This window comes from Carcharhinus amblyrhynchos, chromosome 13, assembly GCF_965287045.1.
Source record: "Carcharhinus amblyrhynchos chromosome 13, sCarAmb.v2.hapA, whole genome shotgun sequence".
Taxonomy (NCBI): domain Eukaryota; kingdom Metazoa; phylum Chordata; class Chondrichthyes; order Carcharhiniformes; family Carcharhinidae; genus Carcharhinus; species Carcharhinus amblyrhynchos.
The window spans coordinates 15,719,743-15,734,757 of NC_137336.1; the positions used below are offsets into that span (position 1 = coordinate 15,719,743).

Here is a 15,015-nt window from a genome sequence, read left to right on the forward strand (position 1 = left end):
CGTTAATCTGAGCTCCCCTGCTTGGAGCACCAGCTGCTTGGACCAATTAACTTCCAAGCAGCACTTGGTGCACTCCCCCTAAAATCTGAGCACTCAGCCCAGTCCCTCACCACAGAAATTTTCCAGGCCCTGCCTCCGACTTCCCCTTTAGTCCAGGGGCTGCAGCTCCATAACACTTCCCTCCGTACTCCTGTTCAACGCTGCCATGCCAGGTCCCGAGTTTTATAGAGCAGGTGTAAACCCCACCAGCACGACATCATGCCATAGGGGTGAGAGACGCTAGAGGGGGTGGAGATTCTTTTCGCGGACCTGCTCACTGCATGCTGCGGTATGTTAATGAATACAAATCGCTGTTACACTGATTTTCAGCATGGATCAATTGACGTGAAAAAGTTTTGGCTAAGGGACACACAGAGGCCCAAACGCCCAGTGCGAATCCCGCAGATCGGCCGCTGCTATGTCTCTTGGCAAATTATTTACAGATGATACAAAGTTGGGTGGGAAGGTGAGCTGTGAGGAGAATGTAGTGATGCTTCAGGATGATTAGGACAGGCTGAGTGAGTGTTCATCTGCATGGCAGATGCAGTATCATGTAGATAAATGTAAGATTATCCACTTGGGTAGTAAAAATAGAAAGGCAGATTATTATTTCAATGGGTGTAAATTGAGAGGGATGGATACTCAGTGAGACCTTGGAGTTCTCATAAGAAATAAGAACATAAGAAATAGGAGCAGGAGTAGGCCATCTAGCCCTTTGAGCCTGCCCCGCCATTCAATAAGATCAGGGCTGATCTGAAGTGGATCAGTTCCACTTTCCTGCTCTCTCCCCATAACCCTTAATTCCCTTGTCTGTCAAAAACCTATCTACCCGTGACTTAAATATATTCAGCGAGGCAGCCTCCACCACTTCAACGGGCAGAGAATTCCAGAGATTCACCACCCTTTGAGTGAAGAAGTTCCTCCTCAACTCCGTTCTAAACTGCCCCCCCTTATCTTGAGGCTGTGCCCTCTAGTCCTGCTGTCCTTTCTGAGCGGGAAGAATCTCTCTACCTCTACCCTATCCATCCCCTTCATTATATTATACATCTCTATAAGATCCCCCCTCACCCTTCTAAACTCCAACGAGTATGCATCAATCATCAATCACTGAAAGTAAGTGCGCAAGTACAGCAGGGAATAAAGAAAGCAAATGGTGCGTTAGCCTTCATAACAAGAGGATTTGAGTATTGGAATAAAATTAAAGTTTATTTACTTATTAGTCACAAGTAGTCTTACATTAACACTGCAATGAAGTTTCTTTGAAAATCCCCTAGTCGCCACACTCTGGCGCCAGTTCAGGTACACCGAGGGAGAATTTGGCATGGCCAATTCACTTAACCTACCAGAGCACCCGGAGGAAACCCATGCATACATGGGGAGAATGTGCAAACTCCACAAAGACAGTGACCCAAGCCAGAAATCGAACCAGGGTCCCTGGCACTGTGAGGCAGCAGTGTGAACCACTGTGCCATTGAGTGTTTTACTGCAATTGTATAGGGTTTTGGTGAGGCCACACTTGGAGCATTGTGTGCAGTTTTGGTGTCCTTATCTGAGGAAGGATGTTTTTTCTCTCAAGGGAGAGCAGCAAAGGTTTACAGGCTGATTCCTGGGATGGCAGATCTGTCATATAAGGAGAGACTAAGTCGATTAGGATTATATTCACCAGAGTTTAGAAGAGTGAGAGAGAATCTCATAGAAACTTATAAAATTCTAACAGTGTTAGACAGAGTAAATTCAGAAAAAATATTCCCAATGGTGGGGAAAGCCATAACCAGGGGTCATAACTTGAGGAAAAGAACAAAGAACAACCCAGCACGGGAAACAGGCCCTTCGGCCCAACGACCCCGCGCCGCCGCATCACCCTACACCTATTCTACCCTGCGTGTCTACGAATGGAACCCCTAACTTAGCCAGATTCAGGGGAGAATAGTGTCAATTTGGTAAAACCAATCAGCCTAAGAGCACATCTTTGGGGTGTGGGAGGAAACCGGAGCGCCCGGAGGAAACCCATGCAACCACAGGGAGAATGCGCAAACTCCCACAGACACAGGCCCAAATCCATGTATCTGCACAGCTAGCAGTGCTAGTCACCGAGCTGTTGCGGCGCCCGTCTACCGGTCCAGGATCAAGCACACACACCGACACGGAGTACTAGGCCACTCCCGGAACTTCCAAGAGCAGCCCACGCATGACCCACCGTGTGCATGCCCCTCGTTTGACACGAGGTGGACCTCCACCTGCGGAATAAAAAGACAAAAACATTAAGGCATAAAACTTTTCGAACTGAGGTGAGGAGAAATGTCTTCATTCTGAGAATGGTCAATCTGTGTAATTCACTGCAATAAAAAGAAGTTGAGGCCAAAACGTTGTGTGATTTCAAGAAGGAATTAGATACAGGTCTTGGAGCTAAAGGGGTCACGGGATATGGAGGAGGAAAGTGGGATCAGGATGTTGAATTTGATGATCAGCCATGATCATAATGAATGGGCTGTAGGCTTGAAGGGCTGAATGGCCTACTCCTGTTTCTATTTTCTATGTGTGTTTCTTGTAAAAGAGAATTGAGTAGCAAGAGATATAAAAACAGATTGCAAACGTTTCCCTAGGTATGCCAATAAGATGAGAGAACAGTACGGTAGCACAGTGGTTAGCACTGCTGCTTCACAGCTCCAGGGTCCTGGGTTCGATTCCTGGCTCGGGTCACTGTCTGTGTGGAGTTTGCACATTCTCCTCGTGTTTGCATGGGTTTCCTCCGGGTACTCCAGTTTCCTCCCACAGTCATAAGAAATAGGAGCAGGAGTAGGCCATCTAACCCTTCGAGCCTGTCCCGCCATTCAATAAGATCATGGCTGATCTGTCGTGGCTCAGTTCCACATTCCCGCCCTCTCCCCATAACCCTTAATCCCCTCGCTTATCAAAAACCCATCAACCCGCGTCTTAAAAATATTTAGCGAGGCAGCCTCCACCACCTCAACGGGTAAAGAATTCCAGAGATTCACCACCCTTTGAGTGAAGAAGTTCCTCCTCAACTCCATTCTAAACCGCGCCCCCCTTTATCTTGAGGCTGTGCCCCCTAGTCCTACTGTCTTTTTTGAGTGGGAAGAGTCTCTCCACCTCTATCCTATCCATCCCATTCATCATCTTATATGTCTCAATGAGATCCCCCCTCATTCTTCTAAACTCTAACGAGTACAAGCCCAGTTTATTCAGCCTCTCCTCATAGCTCAACCCCCTCAACTCCGGCATCAGCCTAGTAAACCTCCTCTGCACTCCCTCCAAGGCCAAAATATCCTTGCGTAAGTACGGTGACCAAAACTGCACACAGTACTCCAGCTGCGGCCTCACCAATGCCCTATACAGCCGCAGCAAGACCTCCCTACTTTTATATTCAATCCCCCTCGCTATGAAGGCCAGCATCCCATTAGCCTTCCTGACCACCTGCTGCACCTGCAAGCTGGGTTTTTGCGACTCATGCGCAAGGACCCCGAGGTCCCTCTGCACCGTCGCCTGCTGCAGTTTTTCGCCAGGTAAGTAATAGTCCTTCCTACCATTATTCCTACCAAAGTGGACCACCTCGCACTTGCCAACATTAAATTCCATTTGCCAGTTCCTGGCCCATTCGCCCAGCCTATCTAGATCCTTCTGCAGACTCTCCACACCCTCCGCAGGTGTGTGGGTTAGATTGATTGGCCATGCCAAGAAATTGCCCCTTAGTGTCCAGGATGCGTGGATTAGTGGGTATAATATGTAGGGGTAGGGCCAGGGCGGGATTGTGGTCAGTGCAGACTCAATGGGCTGAAGGGCCTCTTTCTGCTCTGTAGGGTTCTATGATTCTATGAACGTGAACTAAACTTGGATGGAACAGATCGGATTATCAGAGGGCCTATTCCTGTCTGTCATTGCTTGCATGCTTATATCCCTTTGCTTTGGCATTATACCTAATCTCTGTTACTTCCTGCTTTGGATTTGCCTCTTAAACAGGCAAATTGACATTGAGTATGTGTGTGTGTGTGTGTGTGTGTGTGTGTGTATAGGTATGAGTGGGGGTGAGAGGGAATGAGGTTGGGGAGTGGGGTAGGAGCACTCTGCAGGGCCAGATCCTTTCCTCACTCAGGATCCACGAATGACTCATTTTCCAACAGGAATTGATCAACAGGAAGGAATTTGGTAAATTTTTATTGCAGCTGGTAGCAGGGAAATTGAGTTCTGTCTGCAGATTTGACAAAGCTAAATGAACTCAATGTGGACCATAGGACATCCCTGATCTACTAGGATCAGCAGCACCCCAGATCTCTATAGGTTCCACGGGGGTGAGTGAGTTTCTTTATTGTAGAGACCCCCAGTGGTAAGTAAAATGGAAATTAAAAGTGGCAAGCTGTGATCGATTGCCTGCTTCATCAATGAGTCCATCTACTTCAAACAGTTCCCAACACAAGGTGCCGGTAATGTTAGTGAAAGGATTAAAGTCTCCCATTAAAGAATTGCACAGATTTCATCTCTCTTAGCTTCAGGGTGGGATGGGAGCAGACATGTCCAAGTCACTGTAGCTGGAGGCACTTCTGTATCTGGTTCAGTAAGCATCATGTGGCCAAAAGAGAAAATATTATTTCATTTCCCTTTTTCATTTTCCTAATTCATAAGAGGTAACATAAAGGGTGATGATTGAGAATATAGCTAAGCTACATTACTAACCATGTTGGGCTCAATGGCTAATGCTAATCTGAGGGATGTGCTGGTTAGGTGCATTGGCCGTGCTAAGCTCTCCCTCAATGTACCCGAACAGGCGCCGGAGTGTGGCGACTCGGGGATTTTCACAGTAACCTCATTGCAGTGTTGATGTAAACTGACACTAATAAATAAACCTTAAAACTTCATAAATCACAAATAGAATGTCTCAATGACAGCAGAGGTGAACAGCTGCAAAAATGAATGTACACGAATGGTCATTACCCACTGAACATTTGTCTGAACTCGTCTAGCGATGTGTTGACAACTGTGACAATTATATCGAGAACAAAAGAATGTTCTCAGCCCTAAGCTGAACAAACCAGTCTGTCAGCATCACCGAAGTATTTGCAACAGCCAGAATTTTCTTGGTTCTATCGTTGTGAATGAAAGCTCAAACAGAAAGAAATCCCACAACACCAGTTTAAAGTCCAAACAGGACTTTTTGTTTGGACTTTAAACTGGTGTTGTGGGATTTCTTTCTGTTTTACCCCAGTCCAACGCTGGCATCTCCACATCAATGAAAGCGAAGGAAGGTGGGGGAAGCGGGTGTATGTGTGTGTGTCTGCGTGTCTGTGTGTGTGTGTGTGTGTGTGTGTGTGTGTGTGTGTGTGTGTTGAGGGGGGGGTGTGCGGTGAGAGGAAGGGGGGCTGCTGTAGTGCAATCCGCATTGGAACCAGGGCCACGTTCGCGGGACAGCTACCTGTTAAGTGGCTGGGCCTCTTAAAGATATCCTCCTACCCCAAGGAGCAGCCAACCCAATCAGAGTTCCAGCAGTTTAGCAGCACTATCGTTTGGTTTGCACTTGGAGAGAGAGAGAGAGAGCACACCTGGAAACATGTACCTTTTACTTTGCTAATATCAAGGTTTATACTTTTGATTTTGACAATCCCAAACAAAAACAAACTCTTTTTGACACTGAGGTTTTGGGGAATTTCTCTGCTAATCCCACACCTGTCCTTTGTTTTTCACCCATTCCTCATCTGATTGAATCATTTACTTCATGTTGGAGCTTGTTTTGTTCCATTGTCTTGTGCTGGACTCCTTAGAATCCAATCTCTGAACCAAAAGCCAAGTAAGGTATATTGTTCCATTTTACCTGCTGCATTAAGTGGAGATTATATTGCTCTTGTTGATTCATACAGATAATTAGCAGTTGTAGTTAATTATAGCAAATGAGAAACGAGCAACTTTCTTATCCTTTATTTGCTCACATAGTCCATCAATCACAAGATAGCTTTTCTATCCAATAGAAAACCGTCTCCTTCATTAGCATAATATGTCAACATAACTTGTTTTTTGGTATTCGTTGTGGTAACTTGTCTTTGCTTCATCCTGTGGCCAAGGCTGGGAATGCAGTGTTTATGAAACTGATGGAAAGCTAGATTAGTCTCTTTCCTGAATATACGGTCACTGACCTCAATGAGGCCTTGTTTCCATTTTTACTGACAGAGTTGCCTTGTTGTTGAAACTTAATTTCCAAATACCCTCTGTGAAGCTTCTTGGGACATTTTATGACATTAAAGTTACTTTATGAAGACAAGTTATTGCTGTTGTTGTTTTACTAAATGCCCTTTAGGGAAGGAAACCTGCTGTCTTTGAGCAGTTTGGATTATAAGTGATTCCAGACCCACAGCAATGTGGCTGATTCTTAACTATCTGCTGAAGTAGCCCAGCTAGCCACTCAGATATACAGGGATAGGCAATGGATGCTGGCCTTGCAGACATCCCATGAACAAATAAAAACTAACTACCTCCATGTGGCAGCAAGTTCAACTTCCTAACTATCCTCCGGACAAAAATGTTTCTCTGAATTCTTTATCGAATTGATTAGTCTTACATTCCGTAGTTTTAGACTTGCCCCAACAAGGAGTAGCACCTTCATTATTTCTACCCTGTTAAGGGTATAAATTATTATTTAAAAATATCTGCCTGTCAGTGCGTGCCCAGAGAGTTAAACTCGTCATGTTTTATGCTGTTGCGAATTGTCAGATATTTGTTCTGATTTATGGCAAACATTCCGTTGAGATCGTTGAATGGAGACTTTATTAACGTGACCTGTCTTTTTGTGACTCAGATTTAATAACCTTCATAAATCTGTCACCTCATTCATTCCTTGTACTGACACAAACCTCAGGGGCTGAATTGCTTGGGTCATATCCAGTGGGGAAACGAAAGTAACAATTTGCATTCATATAGTGTCTTTCATATCTCCAGGATGTCCACAAGCATTTCAAAAGCAATAAATTGATAATTGCTGTTGTTACGTAGACAAACGTGCCAGTCAATCTGTGCACAACAAGATCCCACAAACAGTAGTGGGATAAATTTCCAGTTAATCTGCTTTGGGTGAGGATTAAGGGATAGATATTGGCTGGGACACACCAGGAGAAATCCTCTGGTTTCTTTGAGTGATGCCAATGGATTTATTTACATCAGTCAGAACATGCAAACAGGTCCTTGGGCTGATACCTTATCACCATGCCTCATCAACCTGCACTGTGTGCTTGAACTCAGTGGGACCTGAACTTCTGGTACTTAAACAAGCCCAAAGATGTGTGCTGGTTAGGTGGATTGGCCATGCTAAATTGATCCTTAGTGTGAGGGGGATTAGCAAGGTAAATACATGGGGTTATGGGGATAGGGCCTCAGTGGGATTGTTGTCGATGCAGGCTTGATGGGCTGAATGACCTCCTGCTGCACTGTAGGGATTGTACGATTCCATTCCAAGTGTATGTTCTGTCACTGAGCCAATCAATAGCAGACAAAAACTCTTACTGTTCATCAACTCAGTACAGAAAACAAAGTTAAAACAAAGGAAGCTTGGCAGGCGTATTCCCCGTTTCAAGGGAGTGTCGATGAAGATGACAGCAGGAAGCAATCTGAGCAATTCTTTCCTGATATCCTAATCCTTCCCTCCCCACCATTTCCTGGGGGAACGTTAACAAGGAGAGGCACAATAATGGAAAAGCTAAAGCAAAGAATACTCAGCAACTGAAAGGTAGAAAAAGCTTCTGTTCATTTCAAATTTCAGTGTATTTCTCATGAGTGTGGACAGGAATCCGCTTTGTACAATCGAATTAAATCAGTGTGGCCCCATTTCAATGTCAGGAAGCACAGATTCCTTGTGGAGAAGAATTGTTTTGCTCTTGATCTGGATCAACAGAAGTCAGAATATATTAAGCATGAAGAAACTAACCTGTGACAATTGACAGAAGGAGGAGGCGATGATGTAGTGGTGTTGTCGCTGGACTAGTAATCCAGAGCCCAATGGTAATGCTTCAGGAACCTGGCTTCGAAATCAATAGAAACCTGGAATTAAAAGTCTAATGATTACCATGAGACCATTGTCGAGTGTTGTAAAAACCCATTTGGTTCAGTAATGTCCTTTCGGGAAGGAAATCCGCCTTACCCTGGCCTACACGTGACTCCAGTTGACTCTTAGTTGACTCTTAAATGCCCTTTGAAATGGTCTGTCCATTAATTAGGGAGGGGCAATAAGTTCTGACCCAACCAACGATTAAAAATAACCTAATACCCTCCCCCAAGGTGAATTCGGAAATGGGAGGAACATTTAATCAGGTGGGGCTCCCCCCCTCCCATTGCCCCACTACTACTTCCCCGCTTTTAACCATATCTCCCTCCATTAAATCTGGGATAAGAAGGTTTGTGGACAGCCTTCTCACAATTCTGTCGGGATTGCTTGCTTCTGAGGGGTAGGGGACAAGGGAAGGTCACATGTTGTCAGGCACTCAGTGCCTGATTGAGAGATCCAGGAATGTTGGGACCCTGCTGTGAGATGCCTTGTGCCCCTGGGTGGTGCAGTTTCACAGTGGTTAGTCATAAGACCATAAGACATAGGAGCAGAATGAGGCCACTCAGCCCATCGAGTCTGCTCCGCCTTTCAATCATGGCTGATACTTTTTGCATCTTCCATTCTCCTGCCTTTTCCCCATAACCCCTGATCCCCTTATTAATCAAGCATCTATCTATCTCTGTCTTAAAGACACCCAATGACCTGTCCTCCACAGCCCTCTGAAGTAAAGAGTTCCTCAGTTTCACCACTCTCTGGCTGAAGAAATTCCTCCTCATCTCTGTTTTAAAGGATCGTCCCTTTAGCCTGAGATTGTGCCCTCTGGTTCTAGTTTTTCCTTCCGGTGGAAATATCCTCTCCACGTCCACTCTATTCAGGCCTGTTAAGATCCCCCCTCATCCTTCTAACCTCCAATAAGCAGAGACCAAAAGTCTTTAACCTTTCTTCATACGACAAGCTCTTCATCCCAGGGATCATTATTATTAGCGCTGCTGCCTCAAGTACCAGGGACCTGGATTCAATTCCCGGCTTGGTCTGTGTGGAGTTTGCACACTCTCCCCCTGTCTGCATGAGTTTCCTCTGGGTGACTCCGGTTTCCTGTGAGGCAGCAATGCTAACCACTGTGCCACCAAGATGCCCTTGCCTGGATTCTTCATAACTGATCACATTCCCCATGTTAGGTTACTCTGGAACTCCATCTTGGAACACTTTGAGACATGTGAGAGGCACAAAGCAACCACAACGTAAAACAGATCATTTAATCCAATAAGTCCTCATCCAATAAACCGATCAGACATTTGGAACGCATTTCATCTCCAAGATCGTTGGTAAATATTATCAGCCATGCCTCCAAATTTGTTCTGTTGACAATCTAATCTTATTATTTACTGCTGTATGGTTTTAACATTACAACAATGAATCTCCCACTTAAATCTGTACGCACATGAAGAGTGAAGTTCAACGTGTCATTTCCTGCAAGGTCAGATAAGAGTCAAAGGAATGATTGACAGGAAAATAATCCAGTGCTTGTTCTGAGATTCAGGTCCTTCTGTTTTGGACTCTTGCTGTGGGATTTAGGTTTTAGACTTCAGACATGCTCTGGCATCTGTTGAACACTTGCTTATTAGCACTACATCTAAACAGGTTACAGAGTCAAATAAAAGCAAAGTACTGCAAATGCTGGAAATCTGATGTATAGAATCCCTACAGTGCAGGAGGAGGCCATTCAGCCCATCGAGACTGCACTGACTCTCCAACAGAGCAAAGTAAAAGCAGAAAATGCTGGATAAATGCAGCAGCTCTGGCAGCATCTTTGAACTGAGAAACAGAGTTAACATCTTGGGTCTGTATGATCCTTCGACTGAACTTGGGGAGGGTGGGCGAGCATGGCACAGGGCAGGCAAATTGTTCTTAGGCACGATTCCAACCTCTCTCCCTAACACATGACTCACAGGCCTCAGTGCCTCGTCATCATCCCTGGCATCTTTGAGCATAACCCATCTTGTTTGCCCTTTATACCACAGTGATGCCTCCTCGATATCACTGGACCTGATTTTGAGATTTGCGAAGGAGTCAGAGGTCAGTATGGATTGGCCGATAGAAATGTTGCCCAGATACACTTCTCATGACAGGGAATAAACAAACTAAGTGTTTTGAGACTGTATCAAACTTCAACAAAAATAACTTTTATTCAACATGCATGAGGGAGGGCAGAACTCAGAGCTGTAATTCCAGCTTGCTTACAAACTACCCTGCTCCTCAAAGGTTCTTACACATCATTCTACCATTTTTAGTGTTACAAAGCATTATATTTACATTAGGTCATCATGTTGTTACTTTGAATTTATTACAGTTCTGTTTTGATCACATTATGCAGATCCATTGTCCTGTGTGCTTTAACTTTAATCATTTTCTGGACATATCCTTTTTAAAATATCAAAGCGTTGTGTTTATCAAGTTGATTTCGATGGTGTCTTAATTGTCCCCATCTCCCTGATTAGTTTTCAGAGGCACGATGGCTCCTCTAGACATTGTGGAGTCTCATTAAGCTGTAGCGATTCCCTTACTGTTGCTATAACCTTGGAAAGATCTCACCTGGGGTGCAATTGTGTTAGTGCTACCTAGGATGTGGTCATTTGTCATGTCTGTCCACAGTGAGTGTGAATGCCACAGTCAGGCTATCTGTTTAACCCTTTCCATTCATTCCTCTCCTGCTGCAGCCCACACTCCCTGGGTTTGCCCTATTACATAGAACATAGAGCATAGAAAAACTACAGCACAAACAGGCCCTTTGGCCCACAAGTTGCACCAAACATATCTCTACTTATTACAACAGGTACAACCTCGAGACTGCATCAGAAAGAATCCCATTGCATATCAGACAGTTGCTGTTTAGTAAGAATGTTTGCAGCCATTGCCGCTGATATCTGTGGCTTTCTCCACCAACAGATGAATGCCTTCACTCTGGCTCACGTGTTTTCCTGGAGCAGTAGGAGGTACATTCACTGCCAGCCTTCAGCTTTTCTGCTCTGCACTCTCTTAATGGACCATGAAGTTGTGGTGTAGGAAGCGGCTGGTGCTCCAACTTTGCACTGAGGATCATGCTGGGAATATGGGGATGAAATAAGATGAAATAATTGTTGAGACTACTGAGGGAAATTTTATTCATCTACATGTCATTTATTTTGCTAACTATACAAAAAAACCTTCTTGTTGGATTACATTTTTTTAATTCGATGTGGTTTTCTCATTATAATTAATTATCCAAACCAGACAGCTTCAGATTTGTAATGCAAAACCACCAATGGAAATAAAATCCTGTGCCAACATTGAGGAAATTATAGAATCCCTACAGTGCAGAAGGAGGCCATTTGGCCCATACACCAACCACAATCCCACCCAGGCCCTATTCCCATAACCCAACTAGTCACTAATTACCCTGCTAATTCCCGTGACACTCGGGTCAATTTAGTATGCCCAATCAACCAAACCCACACATCTTTGGGCTGTGGGAGGAAACCAGAACATCCAGAGGAAAACAATGTAGACACGGGGAGATCATGCAAACTTCACACAGACCCGAGGCTGGAATTGAACCTGGGTCCCTGGCGCTGTGCTGCAACAGTGCTAACCACTGTGCCACCGCACTGCCCAAGGACTAGCCATGTAAATACTGTGGCTACAAGAGCAGGTCAGAGGCTAGGAATCCTGCAGTGATTAACTTAATTCCTGATGCTCCAAAACCTGCCTATCATCTACAAATTACAATTTTGTCTTTTAAAAAGCATTTAGACAGTTACATGGGTAGGATGGGTATAGAGAGATATGGGCCAAATGCGGGCAATTGGGCCTAGCTTTGGGGTTTAAATAAAAAGGGCAACATTGACACATTGGGCCAAAGGGCCTGTTTCCATGCTTTAAATCTCTATGACTCTAAGTCAGAATGTGATGGAATACTCTCCATTTGTACAGATGAGTGCAGCTCCAACAACACTCAAGAAGCTCAAAACCATCCAGGTCAAAGCAGCCCATTAGATTGGCATCTCTTCCAATCATCAATGCACATTGGCAGCTCTGTGCACCATTTCCAAGATGTACCGCAAGAACTAAGCAAGATTCTCTAGGCAGCACCTTTCAAACCCATGACACTATTATCTAGAAGTTCAAGGGTAGCAGATACATGGGAATACCATCACCTGGATGTTCCTCTCCAAGCCACTCCCCATCCTGACTTGGAAATATATCGCTGTTCCTTCACTGTCGCTGGGTCAAAATCCTAAAACTGCCCCCTAACAGCACTGTGGGTGTACCTACACCACAGGGACTGCAACGGTTCAAGAAAGCCACTCACCATCATTTTCTGAAGGGGAATTAGTGATGGGCAATAAATGCTGGCCCGCATCCCTTGAATAAATTTAAGAAGTTCTTGAGATCACAGTGATTCATTGGGACCTCTTGAGCGAGAGGTTTTTGAAGTTTTGCAGTCTTGATCAGCTTGGAAGAATTGGCAGAATGCATGCAGTACTGCATCACTGAGGGGAAAAATGCAACACATCATTGAGTGAAGGGCAGTCAGGATCAGAGGCACACACTGGCACAGGAGGATCAAGAACAACAACAATTTGCTCTGAAGCAGTCTTATGGACTCAAAACATTAACTCTGCTTCTCTCTGCACAGATGCTGCCAGAGTTTTTTCAACTTTTTTTGTTTTTAAAGTTTAAAGTTTATTCATTAGTCACAAGTAAGGCTTACATGAATACTGCAATGAAGTTACGGTGAAAATCTCTGAGTCACCACATTCCGGTGCCTTTGGGGTACACTGAGGGAGAATTTAGCATGGCCAATACACCCTAACCAGCACAACCTTGGGACTGTGGGAGGAAACCTGAGCACCCAGAGGAAACCCATGCAGACACAAGGAGAACGTGCAGACGCCACACAGACCCAAGCCAGGAATCGAACACGGATCCCTGGCGCTGTGAAGTAGCAATGCTAGCCATTGTTCATTTGCATCTATGTAGCAACTTTAGCATAGTAAAACATCCCACGGTGATTCACAGGGACATTATCATCAGCATTTGAAACCAAGTCACATAAGGAGATATTCACTAAATAAAAGGTTCACCAAATGGGAGGATTCAAGACACATCTTAAAGAGAAGTGGAGAGATGTTGGGAAGGAATTCCAGAGCTCTGGGCCCTGGCAGCTGAAGGCACAGCTACCAGTGGAGGAGTGATGTAAGATGGGAATTTGCAAATGGCTGTAACTAAAGGAGCATGTAGGCTGGTGGAGGTTACAGAGTTAAAGAAGGTGAGGTCATGGAGGGATTTGCAAATAAGAATCTTAAATTCCTGGAGCGGGAACTGGTGTAGTTCACCAAGAACTGCACTGCTCAGTGGAACTTAGTGTGAGTTAGGTATTTGAAAGTGTTAGCATGGATTGAGGATTTCAACAGCAAATGAGCTGAGGGAGTGGTGAAAATGGGATGATGTTATTGAGCTGGATATCAATGGGTCTTGGTGATGGAGATAATATGGAGTCAAGCTCAGGTTTTGGTAGAATAGGACTGAAAGGTTCTGATGCAACAAGACCACCTGTAGTAGGAAAAAATTGGTATTACTTTGGATTCAGAAACTAGAATTAAATAGCGTGCTTACTTTGCAGTTTCTAATTCAAAGGATCATGAAACATTAACAGCTCATTAAAGCAGTTTATTGCTCACTTGGCATCAGATGATACTGGGTAAAAATGCTGCCAACTTCACAGCCTCTGACCTGTATCAATGGCTCTCCTAGCGGCCGCTCCAAGTACGGCAGACCGAGTATAGCTCGTGGACTCCCCTGTGCCCGGATGGTGAATTACAGCATTAGTGCAACCCGCGGGCTCCTCTAGCGGCCGGGTTCTGAATCACAGCCCGGGTACAGCCCGCGGGCTCCGCTTGCGACTGATTAATGAATTACAGCCTGTGTGCGGCCCGCGGGCTTCCCCTGTGGTCGGATGGTGAATTACAGGCTGGCTGCAGCCCGCTGGCTCCCGCTATGGCCAGATGCTGAATACAGTGAGAAGTCTCACAACACCAAGTCGAAGTCCAACAGGTTTATTTGGTAGTAAACGCCACTAACTTTCGGGGTTTGTCCCTTCGTCAGGTGAGTGACAGGCAAACCCCGAAAGTTAGAGGCGTTTATTACCGAACAAACCTGTTGAACTTTAACTTGGTGTTGTGAGACTTCTTACTGAGTTTACCCCCGACCAAACACCGGCATCTCCACATCACTTACGCTGAATGACAGCTTGGGCTCGGTCCGCGGGCTCCCCCTGTGGCCGGATGACGAATGACAGCTTGGGCTCGGTCCGCGGGCTCCCCCTGTGGCCGGATGACGAATGACATCTTGGGTGCGGTCCGCGGGCTTCCCCTGTGGCCGGATGGTGAATGACAGCTTGGGTGCGGTCCGCGAGCTCCCCCTGTGGCCGGATGGTGAACACAGTAAAAAGTCTGACAACACCAGGTTTCAGTCCAATCGGTTGGTCTGAAACCTGGTGTTGTCAGACTTTTTACTGTGTTTACCGCAGTCCAACGCCAGCATATCCACATCATGGCCGGATGGTGAAACAGAAAGAAATCCCACAATACCAGTTTAAAGTCCAAACAGTGGACAGCCTGTCCCGAAAGCTTGCGGCTTTTGCTGCAAATAAACCTGTCCGGACTTTAAACTGGTGTTGTGGGATTTCTTTCTGTTTTACGCCAGTCCAACGCCGGCATCTCCACATCACGCTGGATGGTGAATTACAGCCTGTGGGCGGTCCGCGGGCTCCCCCTGTGGCTGGATGGTGAATTACAGCCTGCGGGCGGTTCGCGGGCTCCCCCTGTGGCCGGATGGTGAATTACAGCCTGTGGGCGGTCCGCGGGCTCCCCCTGCGGCCGGGCAGATCAGTGTGAGGG

The 15,015-nt window shown here is 45.6% G+C and overlaps 1 long non-coding RNA gene across 1 annotated transcript; it reads right to left on the reverse strand.

Moving 5' to 3' along the window:
• Positions 1 to 10,285: 10,285 nt before the first annotated feature.
• LOC145351465 (uncharacterized) lies at positions 10,286 to 14,541 on the reverse strand. Its single transcript, XR_013888405.1, has 3 exons — positions 14,354 to 14,541; positions 12,426 to 12,606; positions 10,286 to 11,178 (listed from the first exon to the last, which is right to left on the reverse strand). It is a non-coding gene; the product is annotated as an uncharacterized LOC145351465 (long non-coding RNA).
• Between the last annotated feature and the right edge of the window lie 474 nt (positions 14,542 to 15,015).